Raw genomic sequence first — 24,003 nt, forward strand, 5'->3', positions numbered from 1 at the left:
CAAGAAGAGGAGGCAGCTTGGTGACTGCCAACTGTTCTCTATGCATAAGGCTGTATGCAACATGGCCTTTGACTGCAATTTCTTTATTTGTCCAGCAATACCCCTTCCTATATACACATATGCGGCTCACACGTCAGTTCTGATCCTAGTGCATGTTTTCTTACATTTGTGTATGAGCATGTCATAGCATTTGTGCCTCCAAATTATATGTAATTAATATTGCATGACATCTAATAGTGCCATTTGATAAAGGAATTTTATGTAGAGCTCATTCTGCTTTCCTTGTGAATGTGGTATTTGTTAACTTTGTAGCTAGTTTATCAAGCATCTCAGTGATCACAGAACTCGTACCCCTTTTTCTATGAGGAATACATAGTGAATGATGCCTCTGTGATTTTGGTCACATCTTCTTAAACTAATAAACAAACTTAATCAATTTCATGCTGGAAACATTATTACCTACTCATTCAGGTAAAATGTAGTTGGTTTGCTAGAAAGGTTGCCGTGCTTTGTTTGAAAATGAGAGAGTTTCCTTACCTTCCTGTTACTATTTCACATAGTCTCAGAGCAGACAGCACGCTGAGGGATAGAGGTGGCTAGATCTCTTGTCCAACAAATTCCACTTTTTATATATTTCTAGTTGTGTTTTTTATTTGCAAATAAACATAGTCATAGAATCTTTATCAGAACACATTCAATTTCCACATTTACACTACAATATTGTTTGTGTATATGATGAACAGAAATTTTTCTGCTACCCTTTTCATCATTACTTTTATGCTTGTCTGAAATTATTTTGAGTCACTGATCTATTTTTGTAGATATGACACTATGATAACAATTTTTAAATCCTAGTTTTATGCAAATGATCTGAAATTCATTAGCTGAGACTAATTCACCTTGTTAACTTTGTAGCTACCTTGTTGCTCTTGAACATTATTTAAGGAAATAATGATGATTAAGAAGCAATAATATTTTGGGGACAGTAATAATTCTGGCTTCTACATTTATGAAATGTAGGTAGGTGAGTCAAACGAAATAATTAACTACTTTTTCCTCTGATACTGCCAAACTACCTGTGGACCACTTGACAATGTGCAGGCAGTGGTATGTTGAAAATTGTTTAACAACTGGCTCTGTGAGGAAGAGAGTCCTTGATTTGCAGCATTTGCCAAATTTTGTGGTGTAAATACTCCTACTATGACCAATTTTAAGCTACCGCTGGCCAAATTCTTGAAATACTTAATAACTGGTTCTCACAGAGGCAAAGTTGTGTTGGCCAGTCAGCACACCATTGCAGGGAGCTATGCATCTCATCTCAAAACACCCTAGTCAAAGGGAGAAAGGTGGTACCTACTATGAATAAAAACCTTGTGGCTTAAATTTTAAGACTTCCTTTACTTCAATTTAGACTTGTGGCTTAGAGCTGACTTATTAGATGCAACTGATTATAATTTAGCAGAGATTTCAGTTTGGGAACCAAAGGAAAATTTCACATTCATTGCCTGACTTTATTAAATATGTGAATTTAAATTGGAAAGTGACTGGTGCTTAAATACTTAAAATGAAACACAGATTTACTTAAATCTGTGAAAAATCAGTACGGAGTGGGTTGAAATTATATCTCTCAAAAAGATATATTCAAATCCTAACTCCTACCCCTCTCTTCTTGTACCTTTGAATGTGACTTTATTTGGAAATAGGGTTTTTGAAGATGTAATCAAGGATCTCAAGATGACATGATGTGGCTTTATGGTGGTCCTTAAATCCAATGACCAGTGTCTTTATAAGAGAAAAGAGATCAAACTACAGACAGAAACACAGGATGAGAATGTAAAGACAAAGGCAAACATTGGAATTATGCTGCCACAGACCAAGAAACACCAGGAACCACCAGAAGATGGAAGAGACAAGGGGGCATTCTGCCATGCAATCTTCTAAGAGAGTGTGACCCTGCTGGCTCTTTGATTTCAGACTTCTAGCCTCCAGAACTGTGAGAAACTAAATTTTTGTTGTTTTAAGCCACCGTATTTAGGGTAATTGGTAATGGCAACTCCAGGAGATTAATACACAATGTATCAAATTAGTAGTAAAACAAAGAAAAATACTGTTTGACTAGTTTCAGTTTTCAACTGAGTTGTACAAAAATTAAGTATATTCATTTATTTATTGTTACTTTTCTTAATAGCTCTATTTCTGGCCACTATTAGTTTAAATATAAAATTACTATTAGGTGTTGAAAAGTATCCATTAAATAGGATTCCCATAATTATTAAGATCATCACTCTATGAGTATTAAAACTAGTATACTGATTAATACCATAACTAGTTTATTTAGGAAACTGGTGTTCACAAAATCAAATAAATACCTAGACATTAAACAGTAATTTAAATGAGTGAATTTAACTGAATCTGGCATACAGTAGTGTATGAAGAGGCCCCTGGAGAACTGGAATATTTACGTTATACATAAACGTAAGCTCAGCTCTGCAATTCCAGCCACTTGTCAATAGAAATGTAAGTTGCCAGATCCTTTCATTTTTCTGAAGAGAAGCCAGGAATCCAGATTTTTGTGTGATATTCCTGAAATTGTAAATATTGTCTCACAAAAAATAAAAATAAGTAAGTAAATAAAAGAAAAAGAGAAAAAAAGAAAAAATTGGTTCTCCGTTTTTGGACAAATCTATGACTCTGCTTTGTATAATAACTTGCATATCTAAAAGTTGTGTAAATTTGCTTTTGGCAACTGGAATTGTTTTTCGATGCCTTTAATTGCCAATCCTTCACAATAAACTAGATTTAAAATTCTCCATCCTTTATCTTCTTGGTCAAAGTAATTAGGGTGGTCAATGATCTATGGAGAGGAAATCTTAAATGTCTTGGGAATTTATTTTCTAAAACAATTGAAGTCAAATTCTCAAATAATGAAAGTCTTTTGCTTTGCAAAACAATACCTAATTTATTATGTAAATTTTGCTTTTCATATATTGCATTTTAAGAGATCAGGCTGAAGTTTCCATAATAAAAATTGTTATTGTATGAATGATTTCAACCTCTCATCTCACATTTGAAGCCTATAACTTTCAGAACTATAATAGTTATTGTGTCTTAAAAATCTCAACCACTCCAGTTGAAAGAAAGCCCGTTTTCTCAGTTTTGAACCTACTTTTGGGGCATGTATTTTTTGCTGTGGGGACAAAGGTAAAGTGGTTTGCTCTGCCTGGTATCATGCTGTCTTTAAATTTTATGAAAAGAAGGAATCTGAAACAAGTTCTGGACAATGTACTGCAGCACAGAGAGGCCGAGGTTAATTTATTTTGATTCTTTTTTTTTTTCTTATACAATTATTTTATTTTTTTTTCCAGCTCATTATGGGGGTATAAAAGTTCAGGTTATATATATTGCCCATGCCTCCCAATCCCCCCGAGTCTGAGCTTCAAGCGTGTCTATTCCCTAGACAGTGCACATCGCACTCATCATGTAGGTATGCACCCATATCTTACCCCCACCCTCATCCCCCCCAGTCAGAACTTCAAGCGTGTCCATCCCCCAGGCAGTGCGCATCGCACTCATCAAGTAGGTATACACCCATCCCTTCCCCCCAGCCCCCACCTCTGTCCGATACCCAATTGGTGTTATTCCCAAATGTGCCCTCAAGGAAACCAGTTTGCTGGTGAGTACATGTGGTGCTTATTTTTCCATTCTTGGGATACTTCACTTAATAGAATGGGTTCCAGCTCTCTCCAGGAGAACCAAAGAGATGCCATATCTCCATTATTTCTAATAGCTGAGTAATATTCCATGGTATACATATACCACATTTTGCTAATCCATTCATGAATTGATGGGCATTTGGGTTGTTTCCACATCAAATTAAAAAGCTTCTGCACAGCCAAAGAAACAGTCACGAGAGTAAACAGACAACCTACAGAATGGGAAAAAATTTTTGCATACTACACATCAGATAAAGGACTGATAACAAGAATCTATTTAGAACTCAGGAAAATCAGTAAGAAAAAATCGAACAACACTATCAAAAAGTGGGCAAAGGACATGAATAGAAATTTTTCAAAAGAAGATATAAAAATGGCTAACAAACATATGAAAAAGTGTTCAACATCTCTAATCATCAGGGAAATGCAAATCAAAACCACAATGAGATATTTTGATTCTTTATTGCTGCCTACTGTGAGGTTAAAAGGGACAGTGACAGTTTGCAGTATCTAGAGGCACAGCCCTCAGTAGAGGACTAAAGACGCTGTCACCGTAGCCAGAGGTCATTGCTCTGGATCCAAAGGCTTTGAGAAGGTGCCACAGAAGTGGGCTAGGCAAGGCCTGCCTGCAAAGGGAGCACACCGTGAGGCATAACATCTTAAGGGCAAATTTCCACAAAGCACCTTTATGGATCAAAACTGATAAAGGAAAGACAAATGTGCCTCACGGAGCAAGATGGTGGGATTCACAGTGAGGATAAGTTTGAAAGCATTTAAATAAATCTAGCCAACTGGGAAAAACATTAAGTATCTAGATCTTCAATAAACTTAAATAAATTAGTCATAAGGAGACATTGTGCCTAATTTATTGGAGTTCTTTGAGTAGGCAAGTGGATTTCTGGAAAATGAGTTACCATAGGATTTGAGGGTGGACAACAAAAGTTTGCATATGGATGAAGAAATGGGACAAAAACCCAAAGCAAGAGACAGGTGAATATTTTTCTTTGTAGGAAAGAATAAAGTAAGGTTTCTTCTTGAGAAAAATTGTCTTACTCAACATTTTGAAACTAAGAGATAAAAAGTAACTGAAAGAAAGAGGATCATGTGAATATCCATTTTGCATTCGACTTTTATTATTTATGAATTGAATATCCTGGTCACTGACACATATCTTAATATATCTGTTTGCGCAGGCAGATATATAGTGAATGAATCCCCTCCCCTTACTTTTATTATGCTCTTTTTTTTATTATTATGCTCTTTTTTTTAATGTTTAGTAAAGTAGTATATCTACTTAGTTTGAAAAGTACAATAGTACTAAGAAGTTTATAATAATAGCAGTTTCTGCCTCAACCTTTCCCTTTTTCCTGGTCCTGTTTAGGAGGCAGCCATCTTCCACACATTGAGGAGCTGTTTCCTCCAGTGCTATTCTAATACACTTAAATAATCTAATTATTCTGCTACTCTTGATTAGTTTTAGACATCGTCCATTTTAGACATAGATAATATAGACAAGGACTTATGAGTCTCTTACACACATTCCATTTTTCTTTCATTTTCCTGATGAAAGTTGTCCTAACCCTTGGACGAGGCAATAGTCCATTTGCATTTGGGATGTTATATGAAAGTCTAGTAAGTAAACCTCAGGTAAAAGACAACTGAAATGATTATAAGGGTGGATATATGCTGCTTGTAGACTGACCAACACAAGATCTCTTTGTGGAGGACAGACCAAGGCTGACACTAGACATGATTGAAATTTAAAAACGCATAAATGCTATGGACAAGATAGACACAGAATTTTTAATTTAATCTTGAAATTATAAAAATTAGAATTTTGAATGAACATAAATACTTTATTCTGAATATGCTATTTTCTTAGAAAATTAATCTACTTTACACAGACGCTCAGTTTATACTCCTAGAAGAGGACCTTATTTTTATAGGTGGGTTAGACAGCTGAGTGTGTATGTATTTGCATGTGTTTTATGGATTTTTTTTATTATTAAGCAGATTCCACATTAAAAATAAATAGAAACCATAAAAGTATAACTTAATTGAATTGAAAATTTAATCAGAGTTTGTGAAATTTTCCATGACTCAAAACAAACATTACCTGGGATTGTATGTGAAAATACAGAGTAGCTTCATAAGTGTAACAAAATAAGTAATATATACCATGAACTAAAGGATGAGGAATAATCCTCTTAGATGCACACATGAAAACACTTAAGAACATTGTCTCTATTGACTTTGGCTCTCTTCAGAGACACATAAATGATGAAATCACATTTTAGCCTTGGTTCAGAAATCTATCAAACAATTTGTTATCATTCTATTTAAAAACAAAACAAAATATTCTCTTCTGGTAAAGGCCACCTCAAAAGGTGTTTCCATAGCAACAAGAGAGGAAAAATCAAAGAGAGCATCACTTTAGCTTGCTCAGAATGATCTTCAATATCCAGAGATTTAAACTTGGCTTGAGATAACATCATCCATGGTCATTACATGGGTTGTTAGGAGAAGTAATTTACCTATTATGTGTACACTTCCTAAATAGTTGATTTATTGCTCTTAACTACCTGATGTTGGGGTTTTCTTTCACTTCTGTTGTCATTAGGACAGAGAAGAAACCCAAGATTTTTATGCAACAGCTGCAACAATCCAAATTTTAGAACCCAAAGAAAAAAGGTACTTTTATAACTCTTCTGTATGTCATATTATTCTGGTTTAGATACCCTGGATGAGAATTAAGAAGGAGCAATCCATGTATCTTATAAGGGATTAATTTCAAAAATTTATAAGGAACTCCTACAATTCAACCCAACACACACACACACACACACACACAGCTGGTGAAAAAAAAAATGGGCCAATAACTTGAACGGATATTTTTCCAAAGAAGACATATAAATGATCAATAAGTATATGAAAAGATGATTAACATCATTAGTCATTACGGAAATACAAAGAAAAACTATAATGAGCTATCACCTCAAAGCTATTAGCATGGCTATTTTCAAACAAACAAAAGATAGTAAGATAACAAGTGTTGGTGAGGATGTGGAGAAATTGGACCCCTTGTACAGCGTTGGTGGGAGAGTATAATGGTGCAGCACCTATGGAATCCTGTATGAAGTCTCTTCAAAAAATTAAAAATATAACTTCCATATGATCCAGCAATACTACTTCTGGATATACATCCAAAAGAATTGAAATCAAGATCTTAAAGAAATATGTACATTCTCACATTTATTATAGCATTGTTCACACTAGCCAAGATATAGAAACAACCCAAAATGTTCATAAACAAATGAATGGATAAAGGAAATGTGGTGTATATGTACAATGGAATATTATTCAATATCTAAAAAGAAGGGAATCCTGCCAGATGCAACAACATGGATGAACCTGGGGGACATTGTGCTAAATAAAATAAGCCAGTCACAGAAACACCAATACTGCAAGGTTCCACCATATGAGTTATCTATAATAATCAAACTCATAGGAGCAAAGAATACAGTAGTGGTTTCCAGGGACTGGAGGTAGAGGAAATGGGGAGTTGTTATTTAATAGGTATAAAGTTTCAGTTATGTTAGACGAACAAGTTCTAGAGATCTGTGGTATGATATAGTGTTTATAGTTAACAATAGAGTATCATGCGCTTCAAAATTTGTGATGAGGGTAGATCTCATGTTAAGTGTTCTTACCACAAAAAAATGCATACACAAAGGTACATAATGAAAATTTGAGAAATTTTGGGTACGTCTATTACCTTGATTGTGGTGATGGTATCATGGGTATTTGCATATGTCCACACTCATCAAATTGTACACATTAAATACATGCAGTTCTTTGTATCTCAATTATACCTCAATAAATCTGTTTTTTAAAGCGGCAATTTATTTTGTAAAGTGTTTGTACTGTGCCCAAAGGATGGTAAATAATTTCATTCCATGAGCCAACATTGGCCTAGGGATAGTGCTGCCAGGAACATTGCAGAGAAGACTTGTCTGAACTCAGCAGGCAAGAGTGATGAGTTCGATTAACAAAGTCTGCCAGGAGACCAGGGTGGAAAAGTGGCAGCCTGTGCACTATGGATTTATTATCTCTGAAGTCTAGATTCATGTTATATTCAATAGATTCATGGCTGGAATCCATCACATTTACCCTAATCTATATTATAATTAGATCTCAATATAAGTTTCTCTTTAAAATAATATTTGAAATATTTTTGGACAATCAGAACTTCAAAAAACATTTCAGATCTGAAATGAAATTTTGGACTTTGCTTCTCTTACATCAAGGACCTAAAAAGTTCCAGTGACTTCCTCACTAAATTGATCTTTAGAAAGGAAGAGAGACAAGAAGTAATGAAAGGGGAAAACAAAAATAAATATAAAAAATAAAACACTAGTACTCATATCTTGATAAATAGTAAAATGTTTCTTCTCCTTTGTTTCTGCATTTCTGTATTGAATATATCATATCAAACTCATCTTTTTTTTTTTTTTTTTTTTTTTTGAGACAGGTTCTAGCTATTACCCAGGCTGGAGTGCAGTGTTGTGATCATAGCTCACTGCAATCTCAAACTCCTGGGCTCAAGTGATCCTCCTGCCTCAGCCTCCCAAGTAGCTGGGACTGCAGGTATGTGCCACCACACCCAGCTAATTTTTGCATTTTTTTGTAGAGACAGGGGTCTCACTATATTACTCAGGCTGGTCTCGAACTCCTGGCCTCAAGTGATCCTCCCACCTCAGCCTCCCAAAGTGCTGGGAGTACAGGCCTGAGCCACCAGAAACTCACCTATATTTGTCAGAACTCTAGGTGCAGGCCCAAGGATATCATTTTGAAAAATGAGGACAAGAAAAAACAAAAGCTAAGTTTCAAAGCTAATTAGCAGCATGAAAACATGAGAATACACTGTTTTCTGGTGGAATCAGTCCAGGCATTGGCATGTGAACCTACTGCTACTGCCAAATAAGTCAGTCAAATATTAACTACTTTAAACAGACAAGTTTAAGCATCATTTTGAAGAAGGGAGGATAAAAGGTGTTTCTGAATTGTTACTAGCACATATTATTTCCCAGAGTTCTCAAATGATAAGGGAAACTGGTCAAGGAGAGGAGTATCTTTTAGGAATAGAAAATGAGCAGGAATCAGCAGTGTTTCAGCGATTGGTGATATTTCTCTGAAAAGTACATACCAGGGAATATTCCAGTAATTAGAGAATTGTAAATTTGAATAGAAGTTCAATGTCTCAAGACTAGGATAAGAGAAACCAAGATCTTCTCCTATAAAGACATTTCATTCTGAATATGCTCTTTAATAAATTGTGTATAGTCATGTATTTCCATATTGACCGGAAGCAAGCTAGAAAAAAATGTGTGCTTTCCTCCTTGTAATTAAATAATCAGCACAAATACATTTTTAAAACAACCCAGTGTTGAATTTACAGTTGCCCTGCATGCCACTCAATTTAGTCCAGTCTACACCTAAAACTTGCTTCTCAGCAGTGTCTAAAATATATCACCCTTAAGTAGAGAAAACATTTGTGACAGAATTTAATGTTTTGGAAATGCTAATGGACTTCCTGTATTGCTATTGATTATGAATTCAATTTAGCATTTAGTTTAAAAAATATTTTTTCCAAGGTTAATGATAATTTTAAAAACATTTGATGCAGAGTAAGAAAGTCCTTCACTACAGTTTATCCCTAAATACTGTCCCCAAAATACCACCATTTTCCTTCTCCCAAATAGACTTCATTTTAATACAAAAGAACTATTCTTGTGTGCAAATGTGACCTTTATAGGATCATAAATGTCAAAACATGGCCTTTTTAATTCTCCAACTTTCTGACAGGGAAATGTCTAATTTATGTACTGTCAGCCTTTTTGCTTTTGTGTTTCTAGTTCTAAGCCCAGTGCTTGACACATAAGTGTCTAATAAATGTTAGTTGAGTTGAAATGAATTCTTTGAAAAAGTTCTGTCCTTTAGATCAGAGATATTATCTCTGTCACTATCATCACTGGATATTTATTAACAACACTTTGTCAAAGTGGAAGAAAAGTCTTGTCAGTGAAACCCCATATTTTGAGAAAGGTAAAATCTTGAAAAAGTTTAAACTGAAAAATAAAATCCGTGTTAATCAGTGAAAAAGACATGCATTTTCCAGCTCTGTTACTACAGCAGCAGCAGGATTTCTGGTGCCCAGGTTCTGTTCTCTAATATGTAATCTAGGTTGCTCCAGAAGCAGACACTGAGGCAAGGAGTCCAAAGCAAAGAGGGGAGTAAAAAGTGAGAGAGGGAAGAGAAGGAAACTGATAGAGGCTACATTATCTTGCAAGTAACACGGCTGATAACTTGGAACTCTGGGATTCAGTGAGAAATGCAGCCTCAGAATTATCCCACATGTGGGTGAAGGAGTTGGAGTGTTTATATCCAACTTCATTGGTTAAGGGCTGCTCCCAGGTGGCACCAATTCCCTGGAATTTAAAGCCTGCTAATTAGGAAGTAGAACTCACCATAAAAAACCCTCACACAAAGAGAAACAGACACTTGGATTTGGAAATGTGACAGTGAGAACTGAAATGGTAGGGGCAAGGGAAAATGTGGGGTATAGACTGTATCTGATACAAATATTATTCTTTTCTAAAAGGAACCAAGACTCTGTAGGATCTAACTCTAAGTCTTAGGGCAAGAACAGTTCAGATAGTTTTGGAAAAAAATTTTGCCAGAGAATAGGGACATTTTTAAGGATATTGGAGCATTGTTAAAAAGACAAAGTTGTGATAATTTAAGTATCAAAATAATAATCATGACAAGGCCATGAGTTCATTATAACATAAAGCATACAAAACATAGTTGTAATAATAAAACAACAATGAATAGAATAAGGCATGTTTAATTTTATTTATTTTAATACATGGGAATGCTAACATATTTGGGCATGTTACTACTTTTATTTAACACACATCTGTTTAGGAAGTCTAGATAGGTACTTATGTTCATTCAGATACAGGGAACTATGAGTATAGTCCTGGTGAAAGTAGCAATTACACCAAGGACTTACAAAGGAAAGGGGCTTAATAGTGTCTTCAAGATGATAAATTAGCCAAATGAGCCAAAGAAGAGAGCTAACAGTTGACACTCAGTCATTTCCCATCTCCTGGGAGATACAACCTCTACATGGCTCTATTAACACAAATAATAAGTATATAAAATTTTAATAATATTAACAGCACAGGCCAATATCTTAGGACAATGTATTATGGTAAATCTTCCCATAATTTAAAAGTATGTCTTGTAACATAATCATCTAGAGAAAATAATTATTGCAGTTGACCTTATAAAGCAGCATTTTGACTATAGACTCTGAAGTGCAAAGAAATCTTAATCTACACTTAGTATTTTTATTGTTAGTGATATCAATGATGTTATTTTGAACATATACATATATATGTATATTATAGGAAAAAGCAAGTGAGTAATTATGGTAATGTTAGGAATCAATAGTTTCAGAAAGAGAGAGAAAAAGTGAGCGAGAGAGAGAAAAATCAAATATGTTAAGTAAAAATGCTGTGACTTTAAATTTAAATTGGAAATATTAGAACTCATGACTTTTTTTCTCATTTTATAAAAAATAGATATTTCCCAACTGCATCCACTGAAAAGGCATGGAAGTATGGCAACCCAGGAGTAATGAGCATGCAGGTCCCACACGGTCATCTTGAAATGCTCCGATTAAAAGGAACCAGAGCTCCTTGGGGAAAATGGCTGATTCCATGTCTAGAACAAGAAATATTAAAAATGAACTTATGGTATCTCGATGTCAGAAAGCAAGGATGTTATCAAAGATTAATGGAGTCATGTCAAAAGAAAATAAGATCCAACATGAAGAGACTCTTTTTGGTCAAAATTCAAACTGCAATTGATTGTAACATATTGAATGTTAAAAACCTATGTTTAATGGTATTTAAGGAAGAGGAGGGGGAGGAAAAATGAAGAGGAGAGAGAAAGAAACAGAGTTCATTGGAATATTTTGGATGTTCCTAGGACATCAACTTATTACTTTAAATATTGTTAATTAAAAATAGAATTAAGCATTTACCCTGTCTTTCTTTACAAATGTTTTTTCATAGTAACTAAATAGGGCTGCTGAATAAAAAAATGCAGAAAAATTCCAGCTAATTAATACAGAAGGATAAGAAAATTATAGAATCAACATTCTGCAAACAATAATAAATAAGTAATGATATTAATAGATGCTAGAACTATTACGTAAAATGTTGATGGAGAACTTAACAATGAAGTGAATCAAGATTGCCAATCCCTGAACGCATTGATTATTCTCAGCAAGGTAAACAAATGTGCTGTCTGATGTGATACAGTGTTAGGGAGATGACACCTTCTATAAACTACAGTTAGGCTTCTTCCTTGAAATACTGAAGCTGAATCAAATCAAGCCATTAGTGCTAATTTCCAATCAAGAGAAAACATCTGAAGAGATAGACAAATCAGTTCAATAATACCATGAGGAAGAAATCAATCATATACATGTTGCAGATATTCTAGAAGACAACTAACTGGTTTATTCAACAAGTCAGAGGAATGAAAAAAAAAAAAAAGAAAAGAAAAAGATACTATTCTAGATTCAAAGAGATTTAAAAACAACTCAAAAGAGTTAACAAATATAATGAATGGATTTTTTAATGCATATTTGAACAAACTAAATAAAATAAAACATGGTAATGATGTTTTGAAAAGAGCTGGGGATTGTAGCAAATAATTATTAATTTTGTTACCTGTGATAATGGCATTGAGGTTATACATTTCTCCCTTTTTTTTAGATACATGCTTAAATATTGAAGAGTAATGTAACATGATGTCTTGGATTTGCTTTAAAATATTCAAGAATAAAGGGAGAATAGGTGAAACAATTATGGCAAAATATTGATGGATATTGAAGGTAGGTGATAGGAACATGAAAGGTTTTTCCTACATTGCTACATTTTTATCTGTTTGGAAATTTTCACAATATAAAAAATGTTTAAGCATTTTAAAAGAAAATACATCAAGTTGAACAAAAACAAAACCTGTATGAAAGGTATAGATTTTTAAAGTTTGGAGAGAAGAGAAGAAATTGAGAGAAGAAATTAAGTACCCTGACTTAATAAACAACCCATCAAAAATCTTACACTTAACTGCTCTGGTGAGACTATAGCAAACCTAGGAAGGTGTCAAGATAAGTCAAAATCTGAGTTGATATTACAATAGTACAGCACTAAACCTAGGAAGATATAAAAACATATAAAGTGAAGAAATGAATTAAATTCATGCTGCTGTATGAATGAGTTTTATATGAGTTTAAGTGTATGCTTACTAATACATTTTGTAATCATTGCATCTGTATGTGTTTTTTCTGATGTTAAGGGATTTGATTTATTCAAAAGAATTATTCATGCAAAATTATAATTACAATTTTGTACAAGAACAATCAAATCTGTAATCAATATTTACATGCTTGAAAAAATTGGTTCCTACGTCAAAAGTAGAAGGATTTAAAATGAACAATTTGATGATGCATCTCAAAGAACTACAAAAGCCAGAATAATCCAAACTCAAAATAGTATAATGGAATGAAGAATAAAGATCAGAGCAGAAATAAGCAAAATTGAGACAAAAAATACAAAAGATGAATGAAACAAAAAGCTGGGGTTTTTTTAAAAGATAAAACCAAAAAATCATTAGCTAGATTAATTAAGAAAAAAAGAGAGAATATCCAAATAAATAAAATCAGAAACAAAAAAGGAGATACCACAATGGATACCACAGAAATACAAAGGATCATTAGAGACTACTATAAACAACTATATGCACATAAATTAAACAACTTAGAGAAAATGGATAAATTTCTGGAAACATACAACATACAACATACAAACTACCAAGATTGAACCAAGAAGAGATACAAAACCTGAACAGACCAGTAACAAGACCATGTAACAAGATTGAATCAATATTAAAAAGTCTCCCAACAAAGAAGAGTCCAGGACCAGGTGGCTCCACCACTGAATTCTGCTAAAGAATTCTTCTTTAAAGAATAAGTAGTACCAATTCTACTCAAACTATTCCAAAAAACTGAAGTGAAGGGAACTCTTCCTAACACATTCTATGAGGCCACCATAACCCTGATACCAAAACCAGATAAGGATACAACAAAAATAGAAAACTACAGGCCAGTATCCCTGATGAACATAGATGCAAAAATTCTCAACAAACTACCAGCAAACCAAATCTAACAATACATCAAAAAGATAATGATCAAATGGGATTTATCCCAGATATGCAATGGTTCAATATACACAAATCAATCAACATGACACATCACATCAACAAAATGGAGGACAAAAACAATATGATCATCTCAATAGATGCAGAGAAAGCATTTGATAAAATTCAACACTCTTCATGATAAAAACTCTCAATAACAAGTATAGAAGGAAAGTACCTTAACATGATAATCGCTGTGTATAGCAAACCCACAGCTAACATTATACTGAATGGGGAAAAGCTAAAAGCTTTTTCTTTAAAAACTAGAAAAAGAAAAGGATACCCACTCTCACTACTCGTGTTCAACATAGTACAGGAAGTCCTACCCAGAGCAATTAGGCAAGAGAAAGAAAGAAAGGGCATCCAAATTGGAAGGGAGGAAGCCAAATTATCTCTGTTTGCAAATGATAGGATCTTATATATAGAAACATTTAAAGATTCTACCAAAAGAATGTTAGAACCAATATAAAAATTCAGTAAAGTTGCAGGATACAAAACTGACATGCAAAAATCAGTAGCATTTCTATACATGAACAAAAAACTAACTGAGATAGAAATCAAGAATGCAATTCCATTTACAATGAAATACCTAGGAATAAATTTAATCAAGGAGGTAAAAGACAAGGAAAACTACAAAACACTGAAGAAAGAAATTGAAAAGGATACAAACAAATGGAAAGACATCCCATGCTCATGGATCAGAAAAATTAATATTGCTAAAATGACCATATTACCCAAAGCAATCTACAGATTCAGTGAAATCTCTATCAAAATACCAATGATACTCTTCAGAGAAATAGAAAAAGAAATTTTAAAATTTGCCTGGAACCCAAACAGAGCCCAAATAGTGAAAGAAATCCTGAACAAAACAAAACAAAACAAACAAACAAAAAGCAAAAACAAAAAACAAAGCTGGTGGCATCAGGCTATGAGACTTCAATATATACTACATAAATATAGTAACCAAAATGGCATGGTACTGGCATAAAAACAGATACATAGACCAATGGAACAGAATAGAGATCCCAGAAATCAATTCACATATTTATAGCCAATTGATTTTTGACAAAGGCACCAAGAACATTCCTTGAGGAGAGGACAGTCTCTTCAATATATGGGACTATGAAAATTTATATTCACATGCTGAAGAATGAACCTAAACCCTCCACCTCTCACTCATTGGGGGAAGGGCAGTATCTCCAATAAATGGTGGTAGAAAGGCTGAATATCCATATGCTGAAGAATGAAACAAGACCCCCAACTCTCACCTTATATGAAAATCAACTGGAAATAGATCAAAGACCTAAATGTAGGACCTGAAACTGTACACATACTAGAAAAAAACATAGGGGAAATGCTTCAGGACATTGGTCTGGGAAAAGATTTTATGAATAAAACCTTAAAAGCACAGGCAACAAATACAAAATAAACAAATGGGATTGTTTCAAACCAAAAGCTTCTGCACAGCAAAGGAAACAACCAACAGAATGAAAAGGCAACCTACAGAACTGAAGAATATATTTGCAAACAATTCATCCAACAGGGTATTAATATCCACTATATACAAGGAACTCTAACATCTCAACCACAAAAAAGCAAAGAATCAAATTTTTAAAATGGGCAAATGATCTGAACAGACATTTCTTAAAAGAAGACATACAAATGGCCAAAAAATATATGAAAAAGTGCTCAACATCACTAATCATCAGGGAAATGCAAATCAGAACCACAATGAGGTATCATCTCTCCTCAGTTAAGATGACTATTATAAAAAAAGCAAACAAACAAACAAAAAATAACAAATGCTGGTGAGGATGCAAAGAAAAGAGAACTCTCATATACTGTTGATAGGAATGTAAACTAGTATAGCCACTATGGAGACCAGTATGGAGGTTCCTCAGAAAACTACAAATTGAACTACCCTACGATCCTGCAATCCAACTACTAGGCATTTACGCAAAGGAAAGGAAAGGAAATTAGTATATTGAAGAGACATCTGGACTTCCAAGTTTATTGCAGCACTAGTCACAATAGCCAAGATATGGAATCAAACTAGGTGTCCAAAAAAGATGCACGAATAAAGAAAATATTGGTATATATACATAATGGAATACTAGTCAACCGCAAAAAGAATGAAATCTTGTCATTCATGGCAACATGAATGGAACTGAAGGACATTATGTTAAGTGAAATAAATAACAGAAAGTTAAACACTGCATGTTCTCACTCATAGGTGAGAGGTGAAAAAGTTGATCTTGTATGAGAGTAGAACAGAGTAAAAAGTAAAACAGAAGATACTAGAGGCTGGGAGCCATAGGGGGAAAGGGAAGACAGAGATTTGTTAATGAGTATAAAATTACAGCTAGATAGGAGAATTAAGTTCTAGTCCTCTGTACCACAGCAGGATGACTATAGTTAGCAGTAATATATTTCAAATAGCTAGAAGGAAGATAGTGAATGTTCTCAACACAAAGAAATAATAAATATTCAAGATGATGGATACGTTAATTACCCTGATCTGATTGCTATATGTTATATGTATCAAAACATCATTATGTACCCCATAAATATGTACAATTGTTATATGTCAATTAAAAAAAGGAAAAAATTGGTTTCCAAAGTTTTGTTTATTAGATACATGATTTTAATAAATCAAGTATTAAATATAATACAGATAGTTATAAATTTTTCACTAGATGCACAAAGGACCTTGGAGATTTTTTTGCATTAATCAACATAAACCTGGCACTGCAAAAATAGAATTAGTATTTCAAAGAGTTTTAGTGTTTTACTAAAGGAAATACTCTTTATCATGAAAATTGGGGTGCTGCATTTTATTGTACTGATGAATTCTTTTTCACAGAATTACATGCATTTGTTAGAATTCTAATACCTTACTCCATAGACTGAGGAAGGCAGAAATAGTTACATTGCATTTTTACAACTATTAATATAAATTGATTTAGTTTTTTAGTGTTTAAAATACATGAGATGGGCCGGGCGCGGTGGCTCACGCCTGTAATCCTAGCACTCTGGGAGGCCGAGGCGGGTGGATCGCTCGAAGTCAGGAGTTCGAGACCAGCCTAAGCAAGAGCGAGACCCCGTCTCTACTAAAAATAGAAAGAAATTATATGGCCAACTAAAAATATATAGAGAAAAAAATTAGCTGGGCATGGTGGCACATGCCTGTAGTCCCAGCCACTCGGGAGGCTGAGGCAGTAGGATCGCTTGAGCTCAGGAGTTTGAGGTTGCTGTGAGCTAGGCTGACGCCACGGCACTCACTCTAGCCCGGGCAACAGAGTGAGACTCTGTCTCAAAAAAAAAATAAAATAAAATAAAATAAAATACATGAGATGGGTATGTCTTTTTCTTGTTCATGCATACGAGCATCTTCTTAAGGCAACAGTTGTATTTGCAACATCCACTACTTGAAGGATAGATAATGATGACAATGGTTAAGAAAGATATCATTGAGCTATGTTGATGGGCATATGTTTGAGTTATGTATGAGCCTGGGCCTATTTTTGCACTTGAATCCAGAAAGGCCTTATGCAAAAGTATGAAGTAGAAGAAGCTAATTCAGCTCATGGGCTGATAGAAGGAATATTTCTAAACTACATCAGTTAATGGGCATATGTTAATTATATTAAAATGAAAAATATAGACATTACTTGTTCAGTCACATGTCTTTTCTGAAAGAGCTTTGTTACATAATTAATAGCCTTAAGTGCAATACAAAAGAATATATACCTCCTATCATCAATACCTTTTACATTTCAGGAATCCTAAAAATTGAATATAAAGGTTCCCACTATCTTTCCCCAAAGGACACCAACCAAGAGCTATCTATTGAAAAAGAGACTGTGTGTTCTAAATTCTCACAACTATAACATCTTTTTATTCCTCTGAGGGAATGCCAGTTTCAGCAAAGATCTCACACCTCAAATTGCTATAACAGGCTTGTCTCATATGCAAATATGAGGGGTCTTCAAAAAGTTCATGAAAAATGCACATTATAAAAGCTATGCATGGATTTCAAAATTTTTTGTACCAACATAAACTTGTACTAACTTTTTATAACATGTCTGAACAGGATCTAGTTTGAGGCACTAAGAAGGATGAGACATCAATTTGAAAAGACCCTCTGTCAAAGCAACATGAACTCTGCTACAATTGGAGCAAACACAAACATCAATTTTACGGTGAAGCTTGGGTGGAAGAATGGTGAAATCATTGATGCTTTATGAACAGTTCATGGGGAAAATGCCTCAAAGAAATGAGCAGTTTACAAATGAATAACTCACTTTAAGGGACAAGACAATGTTGAAGATGAAGCCCACAGCAGCAGACCATCTACATCAATTTGCAAGGAAAAAATACATCTTGTTCATGCCCTAATTGAAAATGATTGACGATTAACAGCAGAAGTAGCCAACATCATAGACATCTGGATTGGTTCAGTTTATGCAATACTAACTAAACAATTAAAGTTAAGTGCATGATGGCTCATGGCTGTAGCCCTAGCTATTTCGGAGGCTGAGGCAATAGAATTGCTTGAGCCCAGAAGTTCAAGGCATCAGTGAGCTATGATCATGCCACGGCACTCACCCTGGACAACACAGTGTCTCTTAAAAAAAAAAAAAAAAGAAAAAATTCAAATGACAGTAGAGTCCATAAAAAAAATAAAGTTGAGTAAACTTTCTACTCAATAGGTGCCAAAACTATTGCATGTTGCATTCAAATTGGCTGCAGAAAAGAGCATAGCTTTCAATGGAAATTTTAAACATGTGGAATCAAGATTATGAAACATGTCTGTGAAAAATTGTAACAGGAGATGAAACATGGCTTTACCAGTATGATCCTGAAGACAGAGCACAATCAAAGCAATGGCTTCCAAGAGGTGGAAGTGGTCCAGTCAAAGCAAAAGGGGACCAGTCAAGAGCAAAGGTCATGGCAATAGTTTTTTGGGATGCTCAAGGCATTTGGCTTGTTGACTTTTTCTGGGTGGCCAAAGAATGATAACATCTCATTGTGAGAGTGTTTTGAAAAAGTTAGCCAAAGCTTTAGCAGAAAAATGCCTGGGAAAGCTTCACCACAGAGTCCTCCTCCACCACAACAATGCTCTCGTTCATTTCTCTCATCAAACAAGGGCTATCTTGCAGGAGTTTCATTAGGAAATCATTAGACATTGACCTTACAGTCCTGATTTATCCTTTTCTGATTTCTTTTTATTTCCTAATATTAAAAAATCTTTTAAAAGCACCCATTTTTATTCAGCTAATAATATAAGAAAGACTACACTGACATGGCTAAATTCCCAGGATCCTCAGTTCTTCACAGATGAACTAAATGGCTGATATCATTGCTTACAAAAATGTTTTGAACTTGGTAGAAATTACGTTGAGAAATAAAGTTTATATATTTTCTTTTTATCTTTTTTTGTTTTGTTTTTTATTTTTTTCTGCTATTTTCACTTTGCATCTTTTTATCTTTTAATTCCAATTTTCCATGAACTTTTTGAAGTCTTTTCATGGCTATCAATGTTTATGGCTTCCAAAATAAGTGACTCTTTGAGCCTGAGGCATACTAGTACACTTAAATCCAGAAAAGCCTTACGCAAGAGTATGATGTATTAATAGAAGAAGCTCTTTCGTGTCCTTTTTTCTCCATCTTCTTTCACCCTCAAAAGATGTTCATGCTCATATGCTCTCCCGTCTTCTATCTCACAAAACCTGTTCTCTAGACATTACTGATTCCTGACACATTTTTCTACTAGAAACATAGCTGTATTTGTTACTACCTTTCACACACCAGATTCCAATTCTTGAAGTTTCTGTTTGTCTAGATGTCTGGTACAAGAATGATAAGACTACATTTACTAAACATTACATAATAGTATAATGTATTTTGCTATATAATAGTAGTAGAAAATCAAGGGGGCTTCAAGTATTTCATGTATTTCTGGATAAATTACTTCATGCTCTGTTGTTCCAAGTAAAACAAGGTTTGCCATTTACTAAGCTCTTGTTCGTCTTTACCAAATTCTTTCTTGTTCTATGGATTGGGTCTCTTCCATGATGCCAGGTTCCTCTCATGTTGCTGTCAATGTATCTCAAACAATTTCTGATGCTAAAGATAAAATCAATACATCTCAAAGTAGACAATTTTGAGAGTAAAAATGTACAAAATGTATTGAAAGCATTTAAAGGACTATATTTTTTAACAAGAGTTTCTGCATTTAGATTTTCTACTGAGCCCTTCAAATTATGTAGCCAGACTGACCAAGGGTAACATTTATACTGAACTCTAACAATGATTAATTTTGCTGGTTTCTGGAATATATGTAAATGGGTTTATTTGTATAGTATACACTTTTATTGTGTGTGGCTTCTTTTATTCAACAGTATATTTCTAAAGTTCTTCTATGTTATGGGGTGTATTTGTAGATTATTTACTCTTGCTACTGTAGAACACTGAGTTTTAGACTTTAGGGTGCTTCAGAAGCATCTGGGGGACCTGTTAAAACAGATTCCTGGGTCCACCCCTAGAATTTCTGTTTCAGCAGGTCTAAAGTGAAGCCCAAGAATTTGTCTTTCTGACAAGTCCATGAGTGATACTGCTGCTGCTGGCCTGGGAGCACATCTTGTTAACTACTGCTGTAGAGCGCACCATATATGAATAGACCATAATTTACTGATCCATTCTACTATTGATGAACATTTGGTACTGACAGCCCCCCCTTTTTTTTTTCTGTAGCTATATGCATGTATTCACTCTTGATTCTATTAATTTATTCTAATAATACTTATTAACACCAGTATTAAACATCAGTATAGTAGGACTGAGAATATGAGGATTATGGTGCCTGCCACAAGGAATGGGTGGTCCTGTTAGGGAGACAGAAAAATGAACAGATAATCCCAATACAATGATACATTCTATAATAGGAGGTGCACATGGTGCTTTGGAAACACAGAAAAGGGAGAGAAAAATCAGAATGATGGAAGTGGTGGGAAAACATCCTAGCTGAAATAACCACTGAGCTGAATTTGGAGGGGGAGTATCAGCCATGAGGGAAAGGTAATTCTAGGAAGAGGAAAAAGCTTTATGGAAGATTTTTGGGTAATTTGTAGGCCACATTTAGAGAATTGCAGCAGTTCCACGTGGTAGGAGCATAGGATGGAGTTGCAGAGACAGCCAGAGAAGAAAATTTCAAAAAAGAATATGTCTTAAAATGACCAATTTAGTAGACTAGAAATTCAGGGCTCAGTATATGAATGTACTTCACTTTACATAAAACTAATGGGGGTGTATAAGTATGCCTTACTTCAAACCTATAGAAAAATCTAAATCTTTTTCATTTTGAAAGATGATCAGTAAGATTCCTGAGTATTTCTCAGCTACATTTAAAATGGGAAAAAAAATTTACTTTCCCAAATGGATTTATATGGCATTTTTTAAACAGGATATGCATCATCATACTTTTCTAAAACAAACTGTGTAGCCACATACAGGATAATGATATAATCATAATATTTACTGAATGCTATGCAATATCCTCATTTAATCCTACCTAAAATCCTATGAGACATGTATTACCATTATCACTTCCATTTAACAGATGAGAAAATAAAGCATAGAAAGCTTAAATAATTTAGCAAACGTCACTCAATAAATAACTGATCTCAAACTAATTCTAAGGCCATTCCCTTAAGCACCAAGTCTCTTTCCTTTATTAAGCATGACAAGCTAGAGAGGTGGTCTAGATTCATAAGCTAGCCATCTAGATTCAGGGGCATTTAGAGATCTCATTCACTGAAGGAATTCTACTTTGCATTCATAAAGCCAAGTCCAATAGGTAAGACAGATATAAACACTTGTGCAATAAAATATTACAGTGAACAATTGGGCACAAATGAGTCAGAGCTCAATTCTAGTTGAAGAAAGAAGTGGAAGCATACAGAAAGAATTCAGAAAGGGTTTGAGTCCCACAATCCAGGTAGATGTTTGGCAAACAAGTGGAAAAGGCCTTCTAGGCAGGGGAAACATTTCGAACAAAAGCATTATATATTCTGGGAACTGAAAGCACTTCCATCTGGTTGCAGCATAGGGTGAACATGGAGGAGCTGCATGAAATGAAACTGGAAAGTAAGCGAGATTACCTAATGGGAGGCCTTAGATAGCATGTGAAGTCAGAGGGACTTTACAGTGATGAGGGGAAGCTTAATGAGGGGGATCACATGATCAGAGGTGTCTTTTTAAAGATCACTAAGGAGGCAGGAGAAGGGTGGATTGGAAGAAACAGGAAACCATCTAAGAATTACCATTGTAATTTAAGCCTTTAATTAGTATTCAGAGTCAATAGATACATCTTTCTAAATTTCTGGCCAGAATACAGTAAGTGATTGATATATTTTTAGTTAAGCATCCCTAAGCACACTTGAATATTAATCTGTCTATGTCTGCCATATTTATTATCTATAAAAAACAGAGATAATGATAGAAATGTCATTCCACTACAATTCAATTCCTCACTTGAAATCACAATGTCACCAAAAAGCAAAATAATACAACAGATCAGAGCTACAAAAACATCACAAAATTATAGAATTAAAAGAAATTGAACTGGTTAAAAAAATTATTTCAACTTGATTGATTGCTATGAGATTACAGAGAACTTCTAAAGGACTAGGTATAGTAATATTTAGTCAAGAAATGAGAATAATGATGTTTCATTGCTTATGGTCAATTATAGGGGCATTACAAAATGCTGAGTTTCTTGTGGGCAGGGTATTTTAAAATTCAGATGTATTAATACTAATAGCACTCATGGTAATAATAATGATACTAGTAACTGCCATTCATTAAATAAGTTCCTACTATAAAGTTGGTATTTCATGTATATTATCTTATTTAAACCATGTACTTATACTAACTCTACTAAGCAGGTATAATTTTCCCACTACAGAGATAAAAAATTGAGGCTTAAATAATTTATTCAAGATCACATTATAAGTGATAAAGCAGGGGTTTAAACCCAAAATAAATGTTACCTAGAAGCTCATGTCTTTAACTTTTAAGCTAATTCCTATAATCTATTTCTGCCTTAGATTGCTACGTGGCAGAGAATCAATGTTTAATAAATGTCTTCTTTTAAAATACATAAAATAACAATACATGTGAACAAATATTTCTGGGCACTAAAGGACTTGCTTTAACAGTTGAGAGTAGATGGGAATGGGAATAATATGGAATTAACAGAATGATATCCTATGCATAAAAAGACAATTACAAATTTTAAAAATCCAAATCTAAAGGAGTATAAAAAATGTATAGCATATGATTTTCAGATAGTTGGAAAACTGAGGTTAAAAAGAAAGAAAAGTGAAATGAGAATGTACACATCCAAGAAAAACAGAAGAAGGAATAAAAGAGGAAGATTTATATGTGGTGGGGACTATGGCATTCCATCAGTAATTGTCACAGGTGCTCTTCACTGTTAGAAAGGTTATCCCTCATTTCACCCTTACAAATTATTCCTACAACTTCTGAATTTCTGTGTATTAAAAGACAATGCCTGTGAATACTAAGAATGAGGTCTACATGTTATAATTTATTTAAATATATAATTAAGTATTTATCACTTTAGACTTTGGTCCTTTTCCTATTTTGAAATTAATTTTTATATATTTTTCATGTCTCCAGTGTCTGTAAAAGCCCTTGCAAAGCTTGAAGGCATAGGTTCTGTGCTTATATTGCATAACAGAGCAAACGGTCATGGTCAGTACTTGGCAAGTGGGTCTGCGTGAAGCATGGCGTGTGAAGATAGGCACACTCCTCCCATGTCAGTCCGTGGAAGAAAACCAAAGGCATTGCAGAAGCTTTTGACAGATAAGTTTAAATTCTACAAATATATGTATTAACATTTTACCAGGTGCAAGATCTTGTGCAATTC

The sequence above is a fragment of the Eulemur rufifrons genome, chromosome 7, assembly GCF_041146395.1.
Source record: "Eulemur rufifrons isolate Redbay chromosome 7, OSU_ERuf_1, whole genome shotgun sequence".
Lineage (NCBI taxonomy): Eukaryota > Metazoa > Chordata > Mammalia > Primates > Lemuridae > Eulemur > Eulemur rufifrons.